The following is a 15,359-nucleotide window of genomic DNA, read 5'->3' as shown; positions in this document are numbered from 1 at the left end:
CCACCGCCTGATGCAGCTGGTCATGGGTGGCCAAACTGCTATCAACGTTAACGGTGAGGTCAGGGCCTTTTTCCGTAATGTTCGGGGTGTGCGTCAGGGCGACCCACTCTCCCCCATCCTCTTTGATTTTATGGTCGATGGCCTGGTAGCCATGTTGTCTAAGGCCAATGAGGCAGGCCACATCGAAGGGGTGGTGCCACACTTGATCCCTGGGGGGGTTACTCATTTACAATACGCGGACGACACGATGGTGTTGATCCAGCCGTCCGATCTGGGGATCGCTAACCTCAAGTTTCTCTTACTTAGTTTCGAGAACATGTCCGGGTTAAAAATCAACTTCGACAAGAGTGAGGTTTTTGTGACAGGGGTCTCTTCGGTGGAGAAGCATAGAGTAGCGGACATGCTTAATTGCAAACTGGGCTCGTTACCAATGAAATACTTGGGATTGCTAGTGAGCGATCGCCCGCTTAGGGTAGCGGACTGGTGCTTCCTCCCGGAGAAGGTGGGACATAGGGTCGACCCATGGCAAGGCCTTTTTTTGGCCTCGGCCGGGCGCCTTGAGCTGACTAACTCGTGTTTGTCTAGCTTACCTATGTTCGCAATGGGCATCTATTTGCTCCATGACGCGACCCATCTTGCCATGGACAGACCGAGGTCCCGCTTCTTTTGGGAAGGAGTGGGGAACAAGCGCAAATACCATATGGTTGATTGGGCCACGGTCTGTAAGCCGAAAGAGATGGGGGGTTTGGGTATCCTCAACACGAAGCTTATGAACATCGCGCTGATGCTTAAATGGATATGGAAGCTTTATCAGAACGCAGAAGGGCTGTGGGCTGATTTGATTCGCGCAAAGTACCTACGGGATAGGGACTTATTTGATAGGGACGTGCCAGTTAGAGGCTCTCAGTTTTGGAACGCCATTCATAAGATCAAGTGGTATTTCAAACTTGGAGCAAGGCACAAGGTCCGGAATGGGAAAATGACCTATTTTTGGCTCGACTGGTGGTCGGGGCCTGGCCCCCTCAGGGCGAGATTCCCTAGGCTTTTTAGCTGCTGTGATCAACCGTTCATTACGGTGGATGCGGCAAGGGATAGGGGCGGCGCGCCGGGAGCGTGGCGCATCGGCTTTAGAAGGCAATTCAGCCTGGCGGAGACGGTCGAGTGGGACAACCTCTGTCGCGAGATACAAGAGCTCCCCACTGATGACCAACACGACGTAGTTTCCTGGTCCTTGGAACCCTCAGGGATGTTCTCGGCTAAGTCGGTTTACTACGGACTGACGCAGGGGGCGTCGGTGTCACACTTTAGAGATGTTTGGCGGGCACGGGTGCCTCCAAAAATCAAGGTGTTTCTTTGGCAGCTTATCAGGGGCAAGCTACCATCGTCTGAGCAGGTGGCCAAGCGGCGTGGTCCGTCTAATGGCCGATGCTCCTTGTGCGGAGAGGTGGAAGACTGCAACCACATCTTCTTCACTTGCCACATGGCGGGATTCATGTGGGCGGGAGTTAGGGAACTGCTACACTACGAATGGAACCCGGGCGGGATAGGGGATTTCATTGCGCTAGCTCAGGGCATTTCAGGCCCTCTTCGTAGTTTAGTTTGGTTCACCTTTGCGGCCATGTCTTGGTCTCTTTGGAACATTAGGAATAAACTAACTATTGAAGGAAAGCTGATTAACAACCCGACTGACGCCTTCTACCATATGATGCTTCACATGCAGTCTTGGAGGGTACTGGTCAGACGGAGGGACAGGGCGCTGCTGAACGAGGCGCTCGAGGCGGTACGACTGCTGCACGCGAGGAGTAGAGCCGGAGGGTAGAAGACACCGTCAGAGACTGCTTGTGCTATGCTATTACTGTTTTCGACCCGCTCCAGGGCTTGTCATTTGATGTATCTTCATGAGTTCTTCGTGTGGGCATGTGTGCTGGCCTAGGCAGGGTTGCCGTGCAGACTTGTTGAGATCTTGGGTGTGTTGTATCTGACGCTTTTGCGGTTCCGTTGGGGCTTTATATATAAAGCCGGGCTCATAGCCTTATGTTTAAAAAAAATGTTACATCTTGTTCTTCTTCCAGTTCTTCAATCGTGTTTAACCTTCTCTCTAGATCCTCTGTGAGGAATACAGCAGGCAGAACCGCCGCAAAGGATGACGAGCAGATGTGTAATGAGATCATCAGTGTATGGCACACAGAGCATGCCTTCCACATCAGCGTGGAGGTCAATAGTGTACCGCGGAGGATGGCATGCATAAAGGGTAGTGCTCAAGGACTCCAAGAAAAACCAGGAGTTGTTTTTTCCTAAATAGGTATACACTTTGACGAAGAAGTGTAAATTAATGTTCTATATTTTCTATAGTTAGTTTGTTAACTATAGGATGTGCTAAAGAGAGAGTAAGTCAAGAGCTTCTCTCTTGTGCCAACTCAAGAGTTCTACTGGGAAGTTTCACATCAGCAGCTTGTTCTAACAAATATAATGGTAATATCCAAGGGATTGATTCATAAGAAGTGGCTGTAGTGTTATATCTCAGTAAAATAAAACTTTATATCATAAAAAATGTAAATTACAATTTTGAATGACATGGATAAAATGATTTTTATTTTTGAATCCAATTAAATAATGAGATATGAGAAAATGTTAAACACATCAAGTAGATAGTAGATGCGCCAGATCTTCAACGTGTTTATTAATTGCTGGTGGATTATAAGTGTTGCCTACTTCAACAGTTATCTTTTGCCATGTGTTTCGGTGTTTACAAATGCCTAACACTTGCGTTGTTGCAGAGTTATTTGTTATAGTTAATCCTAATAATTTTAAAGAAATGTTTGATTTGACCATAATACTAACCCACTTGGTATGTTTTTTCAGCTCGGTTACGTTGTCCTACAATCAACTCCAACTTAGATTGCTATATTTGGTTTTTAAGGGGATAATTTCTCAACTACTACTTCCAATAAATTTAGTTTGTGATTAACACTATATGAAGTGGGTTTAAAAATGTGATGATTGTATATTGATTGAACACCTAATAGGACAAATGCGGATGCATACTTATGTACCCAAGAAAACATAATAGACTGTCCCAAAACAGATTGCGTTATATTTGTTTCTCTTTCAACATTTTTAGTTTGGGGAAGCGCACAAGTTGGCATCTCGTTCATCATAAATAAGCATTACGTAGGTAACGTCACAAAACACTAGCATATACCATTTTACAACCACTTTATATTCATATCACCAAATCTATGAAATCAAAACCTGAAAACAGGAAATATAATGCGTACTAAATCATGCATATATAACCACAACAATACAAGCAAAATAATTTCCAATGATCATATTACTCTAAGCTTAATTTGTGCCCCATGCATTGGATGCATTGTTATCACCGTATGTGGCACATGAGTATACGACGGTGCAAGCTCAAACTCAAAGTGCTGAATTATCATGGAAATCGCCATCTTAGTCTCTATTAGTGCGAAGTTCTGGCCGATGCATATCCGCGGACCCCACCCAAAAGGGAGAAAAGCGCCTGGATTTTTGGATGCCTTGGAGACTCCGTTGGCAAACCTCTCGGGGTTGAACTCATGGACATCACTACCCCAAATGTCAGGATCATGATGGATGAACATCACAGGAAGCTCAATCATCACTCCAGCAGGGTACGTAACGCCTCCAATCTTCATCTCCTTATAAGTTTTCCGGCTGAATGTTATTGCTGGTGGGTATAGCCGGAGAACCTCATATAGGATCATGGTCACCTATACAAATTAAAGGACCAGGAACAAGTTATAAATGGAATCCAACAATCTATGTGATCAACACCGTAAATCATGGACTGCAGCAAATCAATAAATTGCAATATTTTCAGTAGTAAGCCCTTACTGTTTTGAGTCGGTTTAGGCCTTCGTATTCTGGTTTGTCTTTTCCAAATAGACCCATGATTTCTTCCCTCGCACGATCTTGCCACTCCGGGTGCATGCTTAGTACGATCATAGTCCATGTGAGTAGCACCGATGTTGTCTCCATTCCTGCAAAATAGAACAACTTGCATTCCTCGATGACATCTTCAATTGTCATTCCCAGTTGGGATTCGCCATGCTCATCCACGTGTCTCGTATTTGAATCTAGCAATAAACCGAGTAAGTCGTCTTTGGTGCTTTCGCCTTCTTTCATTTCTTGAACTCTTCTGCCAACAAGACCTCGTAGTATAGATTCAATCTCCTTGTTGATCTGATTCATCCTTTTGTTGTTTTTGGTTGGCATAGACCTGAAAGTGCTAAATTAGAATGCATTTGAAATATACTTGTTGTTAAATTGGAAATGGTAATGAAGTTTAATTAGTAACTAACAAGTAGCCAGGAATGAGAATCTTCTGAATGTTTGTCATGAGACGCTTAGATTGCTCCGACTGCAGCTGGAAAATCCTCCTTCCCTCAAGGTAGTTGCTGCTGAATGCGGTGCGAGAAATGACATCTCCAGTAAGGTTCTGGAGCTCTGGCCAAACATCCAGCTCGCATGAACCGTCAGAGCTGAGAGACTCCGCCCATCTGCTAATGAGATCTTCACAGCACGCCGAAAATGCTGGAATCATGCGCTGCAGAGTCATACATTGGAACAATCAATTCTACGGTCCATCGGATTTCAATATAGTACTAAATCGAGGCCAAAATAAATTATGTTTCCAATATATCTTGAGAATGACTTTCTAAGTTGAAGTGTTCTTATTTTGTGGATGGAAATCGGGGGCTTGGGGCCATGCTCCTTACTCCTTAGTTACACAATTTTGATTCTTATAACTAGACAACCCGACTAAAACCTCTAGTCAGTCCATACTCCATACCAAGGTGGACGGATGTTTTCCTATGTTCAAGTCAATGGCGTTAGCCATCTAACTAAATTTTGAATTCTCTTACAATTAAAACTGTTATTGTGTTCGCATGGTATTAAGACATATTTCAGCTTACCTTGACTTTCTCGAGCTGGAATGCAGGGTTGAGGATGCGCCTATGCTTGGCCCACTTGTCGCCCTCGATACTGGCGAGGCCTTCGGCCAGCAACTTGGATAGCGCGGGGAACTTCATCTTCTCGAAGTGCCCGAACTTGTTGGACATGACGTCCTTGGCGAGGTCGGGGTCAGCGATGGTCACCTTCGGGACGGGGCCGAACCAAGAGAAGCAGGTCTTGCCATGTTCCTGGACAGTGTTGTAGAGGAAAGGCGCAACGTGGGGGGCGATGTCGTGGCACCGCAGCGGCAGGGGCCTTGACCAGGCCTCCCTGCTCAGCCGGCCGTAGTCCTTAATGTCGCCGGCGGGGAAGCGGTAGGGCGTGCCGCGGAGGCCCTGGGCCCGGAGCTCTCGCTCGAGCCGCCGCGCGGGCGCAGCCACAGCATGTCCAGCAGCTTGGCGGCCTGCCGCAGGAGGGCGAGGCACAGGAGGCTGCACACCAGGAGGCCCCATGGCAGCGAGACCAGCGCCAGTACAAGAACCATTGCTCTCAAGGTTTAGAGAGAAATGCGAGCATGCAGGTTTGCTTCGCTAGTATAGAGTCTGATTGGAGTGGACTTTTACTGGAGACGGTATTAATTAGGTATCAGGTTATATAGACGTGTCGCCGAGGTGCCGTAGTCCAACAATCGTGCCGATTTGTTTATGGTTTGTTCAAGTTTAGTGTAAGATGAGTGCGGTCAGTCAGCCTGCCGGCGGTCATGTTGCCTTGCTCGGAAGGAACTTGGTGGGGGAGAAATTCCGACGGGATCGGCGTGGTCGGTGACGAGCGGGATGGACCCCACGTGAACTCAGATTGCTCGGTCTTCCTGAAATATATCGGAGAGCGAATTTTGATCAAGGAAACAAGGTCACGCTATGGACATGGGCCAGTAGGCTTTTGTTCGTTGGAACTAGTCTTAATAAACTAGACATGGGCTAGTTAATCAGGTGTTTATCTTCGGACTCCGGCCACTAGCCCCTTCTGTCTCCGCCCTTGCTCGCCATGGCCGCCGCTCCTCCTTCGGCTGCGGCTCCCGGATGCGCTACCTTCCAGTACAATACATGTATCTGGCACCTGCATCGCCGTCGTGCGCTCGAACTCAGGCCGCGGTGAAGAGGGTGGCGAGGGGTTCCGGTGGTCAGCGACGTATGCAAGGAGAGGCTTGTTATCGGCGGGGTCGGCCAGGAGAAGCTGGTTGGCGGTGAACTCCCCTGCACCGACTACCGAAGGTCGAAGATGAATACGGTAAATATTAAACCTCGGCTGAAGAAATATTTTTCTCAACACTCTTGCCATTATCTCTATGTTGACAGAATGCCATGTATTCAGCCCGTTCCCAATGAGGGTTCAAACATGTGGTGGTGTGGTCCTAAATGTCACTGAGCTAATCACATGGTCATTGCAAACATAGTGCCTTGTAATTTTTTTCACCTTCATCATAGGATTTCAGGATAAATCTTCCTGCATACTCCCTCCGTTCCAAAATGAGTGTTGCGACTTTGTCTAGATTCAGATGTATCTAGACGTATTTTAGTGTGTAGTACATCCGTATCATGTGTAGTCATTCAAACTTATGCTTATTATTACACGGTTTAGGCCTGGGCTATGCTTTCGCAGGAAACATTTGAACGCTAGTTTGCAGGTTGGGTAAAACAAGCACATAGGTACCTACACTGTATAGCATTCTCCAATGGTGTGGTAAAATTTACAACCTGATATTACCCAGTTCTTCAGGAAGAGAATTAAATAGCAGAACTGGGAACGGGCTCAAGCCACTGCTTGGTTTTCATAGTTCATACTGTTATTTTGGACTGAAGGGAGTACCTATTTCTGCTTAGTGTGGATTATCCGAATGATGATGTCCGCAGGGTGCATAACGTTTAGATTTTAAGCTCCCTAGAACTAAATATTTCTACCTTCCTGGCACCTGAACTCCTGCAAGGCTGCAATCACCTTCGATTAACAAGAACAAATTTATTATTTGTTTGTTCATTTGATAATATAAAGCTAATGCTGCTGTCTCTGATCTGTAATATTTGTTTCTATAAATGTTGTAATCTATTAGCATCTTTTAAGCACTTGTTGTATGAAACAGTTATTATGTATCTAGTGGAGTGTTGGCTTCACTGCGTGTTCTGTTCATCTAACGCTACTTCCTATTTCCCCAGTCAACTCTGGTCTTACTTATGCTTGACTACATTGAGATTGAGACATAAATACTGACAGACCAAATAGGGTAGTGATTAAGTTGTGTATTCTTTGGTGTTATTTTCAGTCTAGTAGGTGGGTATGTGAAGTCTTCCAACTTGCAATAATACAATTCTTATGGCATTCTTCTAGAGTTGTTGCGGTTATTTTTAATTTTATTGTATGTAAGGTTATTGGTTTGTCGTTTTTCTAAAATAAAAAATATTTTACTCTTTCAGACACTTTGAGGTCGCACTCCATGAGCAAAGCCATTTTCTGTTTGCTTGCAATGAGTTCAGACTTGCATCGTTGCAGGTATGTACGTGTGCTTTTGTACTTACTAAACTAATTGAGTGTGCTTTTATACTAAACTAACTGAGTTCAAACTGAACTCATGCAGAAACACATATGCCAAATTAGCAATTACTGTAACTGATTCCTATCTTATTGCAAAGATGCACGGCTGGTAATGTTGCTGGTTTTGGATGTGTGACAAATTTGGTTAATGTTGCTGGTTTTGCATGTATGACTGAGTGGTCATTACATTGTTTATGGTCATTCTGCTGATTGGAAATAATTCAAATGAAAAGAAACCAAACGTTGTATGCGTGTGTGATCGAGTGGTCATTGTACATTCTTTATGTATGACTGGCCATGGCCATGGTTAGTATTGAGGTTGTTGGTTATGGTGCCTGCTGTTTGTCCCAAGTGTTTAGTCAAAGATTTGTTGAAGTTCAGAAACTGGTTCTTGGTAGAAGTTTCTTGGTAGACGGTTCTTGGTAGAAGTTGTGAAAACAAGGTTGCCGTCATCGAACTTGGGATATATTTAGTTCTATAAAACATGAAAAAACTTCAACTTCATGAATTATATACGTAAGGTGTAAGAAACATGCTTAACTTGTTTTTTTTTCACATGACCCCCAAGAACTGTGCCGGGTGACATTAATCATTACTGAACAACAACAGTAAGTTCTGGATCTTACAAACTAGAGGTTCTGAGACAGCATCTGCTAATGTTCAGGCGATGTAAAGAACCCAGAACCACCTTACAACCGAACCTCCAGATCCATGGAGCACAGCAAACATCATGAAACTTTTTAAACCCACCAGAGCAGCGAGCAAAAGGCTCTCAGCTTGAACCACCATTTTTACCAAGACCACCTTCTTTCAATATCTTAAGAATTATCGCCAGCTTAATCCTTGTTCTCATCACCAACATCACCTTGAAGAGCATCTCCCAGTAGGCGCGTCCCCAAAAAAGGTACAGCCGCAGCATCATCCAACGCATTCCTTTGGAGAATCTCCGCACCAGATCCCAGCACTCCTTGTTCCTCATTCAAATGGAGACCTGCCCAATATTTGATGAAAACGCAAGAATAACAAATTAGATCCACTGGTGAGTTTATAAGTTTTTTTTTACCGAAACAGGCTCTGTTCCTAAGCTTCCAGATAGGCCTGTAATCTATGCATGTCTGCTAATAAGCAAGTGTTGAGGAATCCAGGTACTGAGAGAAGGATCCTGGCCGATTGCCAGCTCCAATACTTCTTGGAACCACACTCCGCACATACTTCATACTTGGCTGCTGTATATTGGAAAAACAGATGATGGATTGTCTCTTCTTCATTGCAGAACTAACATTTGGTATTCCCAACCCACTCCCTCTTAGTCATGTTGTATTTAATAACAACCGCATTTGCCAAATCAACCAAAGCCAATCTTTGATTTTCAAAGGGATTTTGCTTTCGACAGGTGTTTAAATGACATGTTAACCCCTCTGCTTGATAAATGTTGATACATCCATTTACTTGAATTTCCCTTGGATTTTCCAAAAAAAAGGTGATATATTAGACTTTTTTGGTATGTTAATCAGGAGCCTCAGCTGCAAGAATCGACAAGAAAAAAATGTGGAGCATAAGCAATAACCCCAGAAGAGCCTTCACATGAAAGACATGACCAAGCAAACAGCTGTCCTCATATATCTTCAAACCAATGACAACTAATGTGAAGTCAAAGTCATAATTGCCAGTATGTAGATCCATCGATTCACGAGACCATGTTCCTTGATGAGGCCAAGAACTCGCCTGGTACATGGGAATATGGGATGGCTTAGCCTTGTGCATAAGCTGGTTGTCCTGTCCAAGTAACCCAGCCCCCACGTAAATTGCCGACGTGTGTGAGAATAAGCTGGTGAAATTTGTAGGTTCCAGTTTGAACATGTTTCATTTAATTTTTCTTTTCTTCTGTTTTTTAACAGAAGGCCATAGCCCTACGTTAAATTAATAAGGCTGTTGCCGGCAAGTTGTTACAGGCCGGGTGCTGAAAACAGCTAGCAGAAGACGAAAAAACAACAAGCATACAAGAGAAGAAATAAAACACAGTTGAGCTTCGTGTCCTTTGTCCAGCTTTGCGATCCATCTGAAGAGGCATCGAAGCTGGTGAAGAAGACCTCCATTGAGAACTCGCGCCCTCGTCAACCTCTAGAGGTCATGCAAAAACTCAAGCACCATCCATTTCCACCTCCGCAGAAAGCTCCATGCTTTCTCGCCTCAGATCGAAGGGCGTTAGACCTGTTGGAGGTAGACCGCTCTCCCTGAGTATGCATGGATATCGGAAGTCCGTGCCCGGGAGAAGGACTCCAAGCACTCACCTCGCCGCGCCGCCACCCACGAACATCACCGCCACCCACAGCCTACACCACAACACACCAGACAACACCTACTAACCACAGCCGAGCTCCTCCACCCATACGCTCCGCTGCCGTCCAACCGAAGTTTTAGGCTTTCACCCGAGATAGGAAGGGCAGGGAGGGAGGGGATACAACCTCGATGTCACCTTCAAGAAGGGGCGCTGTCATCAGCGTTGTTGATCTACCTCAGCCAAGGGTTTCCCCCGGTTAAGAACCCACCGCCGACCAACCCCACCAAACCACCGGGAGTCCGGGGCCATGGAGGTGGGAGGAGCACCACAGGTAAGATCAACAACCGTCCGGATCTGATTCCAGAGGCCCATCGGGGCGACCTCCGTAGCCCCCCCCTTCGCTGTCCACACGGCCGAAGAGCGCAGACCGCAGCACCAGCGTCCGCCACTTGCCGCCAGGCCGACGACGCCCCACCCCGCGCCCAAGGCTGTCGCCCTGCATCCATGGTCCCCGCACTGTCGGCGGTGCTGTGGGTATACTTTATGGGTATATCAACGGCATGGCCTAGATCCGGCAAGCCTGGGTGGCCCACAGATGGTGATGTGGCATGTGGCCCATCGGGCGGCCTAGTTGCTGTAGATCCTGAAGGATGAAGTCCAGCCCAGGAACAGGAATCCGGATCCCAACTGACCTACGAAGGAGGCCGGATCCGTGGAAGCCCATGAAGTATCCGGATCCAGCACGGTCCTGATGGAAGGCGGATCTTTGACGTACACGGCAAGATATTGTACCATAGTTAGGTAATTTGTATTCCGGCTAGGACTCTCCATGTAAACCCTAGATCCGTGCGCCTTTATAAACCGGATCCCGGGAGCCCTAGAGGGACAACCACAACTCATTGTAACAACGCGAAAGCGCCCAGATAATTCGAGACAAGCAGCAGTAGGCCTTGCCATCGTGCAGGTGATCCGAAGCTGGGTAAATCGCGTGCCACCGTGCCGTGTGCACTTCGCCCTATGGCCCCTACTTCTTCTCCCCCTCGTGAGGATCCCTCCTCCGAGGTACCGTCGAATAGGCAACGACAGTTGGCGCCCACCGTGGGGCCAACGGCGTCTGGAGGCCGGAACCGGGAGGGTTCCGCCATGGGAAGCTACGCCGAATCCATCGTCGTGGGGCGTGTCCTCTATGCCAGGAACTTACCGATCGTCCCTCCAGACGAGTGCTGGATTCCGGCTAAGACCGACCCCGTCAAGCTCTCCATCGTCCCGATTGGCGGCATTCACATCTTCATCGGCGAGACCGTCGATTCCGTCGGGAACGCACTGGTAAGTAACGCTGACGCGACCGGCGCTGAGCATGACGCAGTCAAGAAGATCCGATCTGAGACGCATGAACTTCCTAAGGAGGATTCCGCCTTAGATCTGGAAAAATCAAAACCCACCCAATCCGCCCCTAAGCAGGAAATAAAGGTGGAAGACCAATGCAGATCCACCTGGGTCTCCCAGGTGTTAGAGAAGCAACGGTGTCACTCCGTGCACTTCTTAGCCCATACCGCAGGAGCCGCCCCTCAAGAAGTCAGAGCTGGCCCCATGCAGGTTGAGGTACCGGAAAACAGCGTCGCTCCGGATCAGCAGGAGGCTGTCGGAGAAGGCGACGCTCCGGGTGAAAAATCGATACTGGGCAACCTAAGCCCAATTTCTGGGGATACCTCCTCTATGGATACTGAATAATTCGATCGCAAACTAAAGGAATTCGGAGGCGGTGGTCAATCTGAAGTGGAATCCGCCCAGCCTAAGCAGGTCCTCGCAACCTTGGCGGCGCTGGATCAACGGGAATCAGAAGATGAGCATACTCAATCCAATCCACAGCCATCCAATGCAGGATCTCCGCTATCGCGGGAATGACCGCATAAGGAAGTCCTGTCCCCAGAAGAATTGGTGGAGCAGGCAGGCATGGATGTAATCGCACACTCGAATATCCTCAACAAACCCATAACTCCTGAAGACGCAGCTGATGCGGAAGCTCTAGAAGCCAAGAGGCAGGAGATGCTGGCAACAGCCAAAAAATTCGCAACCACCGCAGCAGCAATGCTGGACGAGAGGAAAGAGGCCGCGCACTTCGTGGATATTTTTCTCAAACGAGAACGTCAGGTGGACGAATCACTGGAAAAAGTCAAGCAACTCCGGAAGCACTGGGAGGACAAGATCACTGAGGCTCAACAGGAGGCTAATAGAATCAGGCGAGAGGCTGTAGCTCCTCGCAAGATCACCTTTGCAACTCCCACCGAGCAACAACCATTCGCAACTCCAAAGGATAACATGAAGAAGGCTGCGGAGATCTTGAAAAAGAAGGACGAGGAGATTGATATCGACTACGTTCGTACGCTCGTTTCCTCAGCAATGAAGTAGCAGAGCAAGGCACATACTTCGCGCAGGTTGGAATCCAACCCGGATCATTGCATGTCTACCACGCAAAAGGACGCCCACGACAATCGTCATCACGATGATGAATCGCGGACCGGATCCTCGGAACGCAGAAGCAAAACCAGAGAACACCCAAATCCAATCTCTGTGCCATCAAAGACACCTCCGTCAGATCCAAAGAAGGGAAAGGATGCAAAGTACACTGGTAGGGACAAGTACCGGAATCCTTCACCTCCGCCCAACGGATACCCGCGTCCTCCACTTCCTCGCCGGCGTAGTCCAGCCGGAAACACCAGACCCCATGTGACAAGGTATCAACTTGTCAATGCCTACGGGTTGTAGACTAGGGTTTAGTTGGAAGTAGAGGGCAAGTAGATCTCGAAGGTTTCACCCGAAAAGTACTCGACGATTGTGAAAACTAGGGTTTGAGAGACAATGATTCGATGCTTTCTTTGTCCCTCGACTCCCCCTTATATAGGAGGCGGAGCCGAGGGATTCGTGTTGTACAAGTTACAGAGTCCGGGAAGGTTTCTAACTCATCCCGCAAGATTACAAATAATGCTTCCTATTACAACTCTAACTTTCCTTAACAATATCTTGGGCTTCCGAATCTTCTTATTCTTCGGGTAGTAGGCCTTCAGTAAACCCCGGGTACTATCTTCGGCAGGCCCATTGGGGATGCCTATGTCAATAGCCCCCGAGATTTTGCTTGAATCGTAGAGTCAGGGAAAATCTCCACTGTTTATTTTTACTCGACAATTTAAAACTTTTCTATATTTCTTCACATAAATTTCTATATTGTACAGGGATAATGGTAGTTGGGGCTAGTTCATCTGACGGATCAGGTACTAGTTAACTGCTCTAGTGGCAATCCGCAAAAACCTACTTCAAAATCACGTCCCTGGACATGATCTCGGGATACTGGTGTAAACTTCGACAGGTGCCGCTTAAGGTCTTACCATTCTGTCGAGTCTCAGTCATATTTATCGGGTACCTAACGCGTCCGTTATGATTTTCCTTCGTATCTGTTGATACGGATAAAAGTAGCAAACCGACGTCAGAGACGGCGCCACGCCACACAGAACGGATCTGGGGTCTTACCTTCGCAAAGCTTTGCGGCATTCAGAAATTGATCGCAACTTTGGCGTTCTGAGAATATATTGTCGAGTGCTTATTCGGCTGTTGGAATGACACATTTTATTGAGTCAACGGATGACTTATATTGCTCTCCCGATGGGAGTATATTTAGAGTTATTTATAACTCAAAATATACTCTTTTGCTCTTCTATCTTTCTTTTTCTCTTTCTTTCTTTCTTTCTTTCTTTCTTTCTTTTTTATGATCTCATCGGGCACGCGAGCAGCGTTCCCGATGGGAGTAGCCCCCGAGGCTACAGCCAAGGACTTGTACTTGGTTGTAGGCTCCACGCCTTATGCCGCTATATTTTATTTCTCTCCCGAAGTTTTACAATTTCTCGGGTGCGCGAACAGCGCTCCCGATGGGAGTAGCCCCGAGGCTATGAGCAAATATTTGTATTTGATCATAGGCTCTCGCCATTTCTATTTTGTCTTTCTTGATCTTTTCATTTTTCAAAAGTAGCCCCCGAGCATTTGATCAAAAACTTGTATTTGATCAAAGGCTCGCCAATATTTCTCCATGTCGCCTTTTTTTATGAAACTGTTGAGGCGAATTTTTCCCTGCAAAGGTGACGTTATTGCTGACGATAGCCACGATTTCGAGTCTGAAAATCGCGAGAAGTTTTCTCCCGCTGCCTTGCGGGCCCAAAGTAACCATTATCTTGACACGTCGTGCAGGTGGGGGACACACGTCCTCCGCTTTTCCTGGAGCACGTACCGTAACTTCCCCAATGTTAAAATACTTTTTTACCCCTGTTTCCACGTGGTTATCATCTGTCGCACACTTTTTCCATCCAACGGTCCGCCGCTTCACCGCACCTCTATATAAGATCCCCTTCTTCTTCCTCGAGCACTTCCGCTCGCGCCGTTCTCCTGCTTTCATCTGCAAAACTTCCTCTTGCGCCCCACAACTCCCTAAGCTCATCTTCTCCAAGCTGCTTTCCTGCGCCATTGTTGATGCCACCGCGTCGGTTGATCAAGCACAGCACGCCTGAATCATGAATGGCTGCCGTGGATCTGGGAAGCGCGGAGTGGGAAAGGTCCAAAATTTCCACCCAGGACATCAATCTCTTGAAGAAGCTGGGGATCAGCAAGAAGCCGAAGGCGCTGTGCTTCCCTAGTGAAGAAAGCTACCCAACCCCTCCAATGGGGTATCGGGTAAGTTTCATCGACCATCTCATCCGCGGTCTTTCCGCCCCCATTCATCCTTTCCTCCGCGGACTGCTTTTTGTTTATGGTCTGCAACTTCACCACCTCACGCCCAATTCTATCCTCCATATCTCCATTTTCATCACCCTCTGCGAGGCCTTCCTTGGCGTCCAGCCTAACTGGGCGCTATGGAAGCGCATTTTCTTTTGTCGCCGTAATGGCTCTCCCAATGTCGCCTATAATATAGGCGGCGTAGTTATTTCTGTTCGCCCCACGGTCGACTACTTCAACGTCAAACTCCCTGACTCAGTTCAAGGGTGGCGCAAGAAGTGGTTGTACATTCAGGAAGAGAACCATGGATGTGCTGAAGACAACATCCCTCCCTTCGATGGTGCCGAGAAAATCCTTCGCCGCCGCTCCTGGGATGCAGAGGCTACCGAAGAAGAAAAAATGTCGACAGAGGCCCTGATGACTCGTATCCATGAGTTGCAAAATACTCGCGGCAAGGAGCTGTCAGGTATTCAGATCACAGCGTATTTTCTTAGAACCAGGGTGCAGCCTCTTCAAGCTCGCAAATACCCTCTCTGGAAGTACGCTGGCGACAAGGACGTAGATCGGTTGTCGGCGGATTTAGAGGTCAAGGACTTAGAAAAGCTTGTCCGAAAAATCTCATCCCTCAGCAAAAAAGATCCTGTCCCTTCTTCTTGTCGTGTAAAACCGTACAGCGCCACCAATGCGCTTCCCAAGGTAAACTTTGTCGATTCATTTGATATTGCCTTGCTATCTTTTTTGTAACTCCTTTTTTGACATCTTCCCCTGGTTTTTATATAGAACCATCCAAATC

At 47.2% G+C, this 15,359-nt stretch overlaps 1 long non-coding RNA gene and 1 pseudogene across 1 annotated transcript; one reads left to right on the top strand and one right to left on the bottom strand.

Annotated features, from left to right (window-relative positions):
• Positions 1-2,549: 2,549 nt before the first annotated feature.
• On the bottom strand, positions 2,550-5,485 carry LOC127343033 (cytochrome P450 CYP72A616-like; annotated as a pseudogene).
• LOC127343035 (uncharacterized) lies at positions 3,568-7,849 on the top strand. Its single transcript, XR_007877018.2, has 4 exons — positions 3,568-3,656; positions 4,988-6,228; positions 7,410-7,485; positions 7,571-7,849. It is a non-coding gene; the product is annotated as an uncharacterized lncRNA (long non-coding RNA).
• Positions 7,850-15,359: the final 7,510 nt, after the last annotated feature.

Source organism: Lolium perenne, chromosome 3 (genome assembly GCF_019359855.2).
Source record: "Lolium perenne isolate Kyuss_39 chromosome 3, Kyuss_2.0, whole genome shotgun sequence".
Classification (NCBI taxonomy): domain Eukaryota; kingdom Viridiplantae; phylum Streptophyta; class Magnoliopsida; order Poales; family Poaceae; genus Lolium; species Lolium perenne.
Note: the sequence above shows the minus strand (reverse complement) of the source record. Positions and strands in the feature narration are given on the sequence as shown.